The sequence below is a fragment of the Talpa occidentalis genome, unplaced genomic scaffold, assembly GCF_014898055.3.
Source record: "Talpa occidentalis isolate TD23 unplaced genomic scaffold, MPIMG_talOcc4v2.1 talOcc4.15, whole genome shotgun sequence".
Taxonomy (NCBI): Eukaryota; Metazoa; Chordata; class Mammalia; order Eulipotyphla; family Talpidae; genus Talpa; species Talpa occidentalis.
In genome coordinates, this window is record NW_023601543.1 from 52,057,222 (window position 1) to 52,060,187 (window position 2,966).

Consider the following 2,966-nt stretch of genomic DNA (forward strand, 5'->3'; position numbering starts at 1 on the left):
GAGGGCGGGGGTCGGCCCTCCAGGCTCAGCGGCACCACACACCGAAGGACCCCCCTTCCAGAAGCCGCCACTTCGGGCGCCCCGCTGCCGCAGCACCGGGTGGCCCACTGGGCGCCTCCCTCGGAGCCATAATCCCAGCAGGACCCCAACATCATCTCACCGGTCACGTCCCCGTGGTGGCAACTTGTGCAGTCAAAAATAATCAGCCACCCTTCCCCAGGAACCGAGCCCCCACTGGGTAGTAAGTCCCCCTCAGAGGCACCGAGTTCCCCCCAGAGTCCTCCCAGGGGCCCCCCAGGCACCATTGTCTGTGGTCCCCTGGCCGCCTCTGCCCTATTTCCCCCTAAGTCCGGGTAAGCGAGGGTTCGTGTGAATATTCTCTCATTTGCCTGAATGCGCCCCCACAGGGGCGGCCCCTGGGGATCCCGTTCATTCTTACACCCTACACATGGGGCACCCCGAGGTGCCCACAGTCTGGGCACAACGTCAACTGACGAACTGCCCTGTGTCTAGGACAACAGGTCTACACGAAAATCCCACGTTTAAAAAAACGAGATTTTCCAATTATACTGAAAAGTGTAAGTGTGGTGCATTCCCTAATGCCACACCTTTGAAATTTTAAACATCACCAAGAAAAACAAGAGTTTAGTAGGCTTTATAACAGATACTGATTTTTAAATAGGTCATGCAAATGTTTCTAAATTTATTTTGAAATAAATTATAAGACCTGACCTCGCTTTGGTGGTAAATACCTTTGCTTGTGTGTCTAAACAAAATCATCTCCTAAACACCGCAACATCCTCCCAACAGAATGAATCTCTTCTTATCCCTGTACAATCCATACTCAGGGTCCCTTGTTCCACCCCCAAAAGTTTGAAAAACATGATTTGAAAGTAAGTTAAGCAACAGGGATCTGCGGGTGTATAACTGGAGGAGGAGAGTCCAGACCTGGGAGGCCGCTCAGCTCAGCTCAGCTCTGCTCAGCCAAGGAACCAGGGACTGTTGGGCTTTTGGCTTCCGTTCTAGCATCACCTGCACTGGCTCTGGCACACAGTAGGTCCTCAGAAAACATCAGGGGAAATGAGTAAGTGGGGAAAGCCCTGGTCTGGTCCTGGTGCCCGGGTACTCTGGATGTCACCCGGGCTTCAGCACACAGTGGGCCCTCAGGAAGAACGAGTCCTGGGGTGAAAGGATGCAGGTGAGCATCCACAGCACTAGCCCTGGGGGCCCTCCAAGTCAGAAGTCAAGCGTCCCGGTTCTTTCCTGCGCCCGGCCATTGACACACAGTAGCCCGCTGGGAGGGCCCCAAGGAGCCGCCCCGCCGAGGAGCCGCCCCAGGACCGTGCGCGCAGCTGTGAGGCTCGGCGTCAGAGGGTCCTGGTACCCCCAGCCGAGCTGAGCCCTGAGGACACCGGCGGGCCCGGAGGGCGGCCCTGTCCCCAGAGGCGCGCGCGCAAAGGTGGCCGCGCAGGCGGAGCGACCCCAGGGGAGAGCCCGAGGCCACCGCCGGCAGGAGGCCTGACCTCGGAAGCCACCCCTGCGCCCCCCAGCCCCCAGGCGGGCGCTGGACACCCGCTCCCCAATTCCTGCCGACGGGGAAGGGACTCCCCGCCGCCTCCGCCCCCGCTTCCCAGGCCTGAGGCCATTGGGTCGTGTCCCGCGTCCCCGCGTGGCTCGTGCTGGTGCGCGCCGACCCCACCGCCTCGCCTCGGCCGCCGGTCTCGGCGTCCTCCCCGCAGCGCGGAGGGCCGCTGGGACCGGCTAGAGCCGCGCGCGAGGCGGAGCCGGGTGGGGGGGGCGTGGGCGCCCCCTGACGGCCCGTAGACGGCGCCTGCCCACCCCCCACGCCCACCCGCGAGGGGGTGGATTTGGCGGCGGCGCCCCGGCGCGCGTTCCGGGAGGATGGGGCGCGCGGGGCGGGACGGGCCGGTCGGGCGGGCTGTGCGCGAGGCGTCCGACGCCGGAAGATTGTGAGCGCAGCTGTACGGGGCCGGGCAGCGAGCTCGCGGGGGCGGGGGGGGCGGGCAGGGCTGCGCGCAGCGCGGGTCGACCAGCTCTCCGCGGGGGCCGCGCCTCCTCCCGCAGCCCGCCGGGACCTGCGCAGCGCGGGGGCGCACCTCTGCGGGCGGGTCCCGGGGAGGCAGCGGCTGTCCCGAGCCCGGGGCTGCATCTCCGTCGGCCCGACTGACGCGTCCCGCCCCGGGGGGGAGCCCCGGGGGTACTCAGGGGGTGTGAGGGACCACCGGGGTCCAGCCCCGCTGCCGCGCCCGGAGGTCGGAGATGCCGCCGCTGTTCACCCCAAGTCTCCCGCAGGAGCCGCGGGGTCGGGGGCCGCGAATCAAGCGGGGTCCGTGACCCCAGGGTCGGGCCGGGGGCTGGGGCCGAGTGCTGCGGGTGGGGGCGGCGCCTGAACGGGGGCGGGGGCCGCGAGCCGCGAGCCAGGGGTGTCTGGAGTAGGAGGCGGCACAGCATCGCGAGTGAGGGGGCAGGGGCCGAGCCCCCCGCGAACTCGGCGCAGCGGGCCGGCCCAGGATGCTGAGCCGGGCCGAGGACCTGGGGCGGCGCTGTCGCGGGGGGGCGGGCGCCGGGGTCGCGGGGGCGGGAGCGGGCGCCAGGGTCGCGGGGGAGCCGGGCGAGACCCGCGAGGTGCGAGCTTCGCGCCGAAGCCCGCGGAAAGACCGGGCGGGCCCGCGGCCGCGAATCGGGGCCGGCGCGTGGGCTGAAGCCGGGGGCCCGGGGCCGGATCCCAGGATCCCGGAGCCGCAGGACGCGGGTCTTCCGCGGGGTCGGGCCGGAGCTGCCCTCGGGGAGGGCCGCGGGGGGAGCCGGGCCGGCAGCGCCCCAAGTGCGGAGAGGCCGCCCCCAGACGGCCGGGCTGGGCGGCCCCGCCGCGGGGCCCCGGTTCCTCCCCTCGCCCGAGGTCGACCAGAAGCCCCGCGCGCACCGGGGCGGCCGGAAAAGGGTTG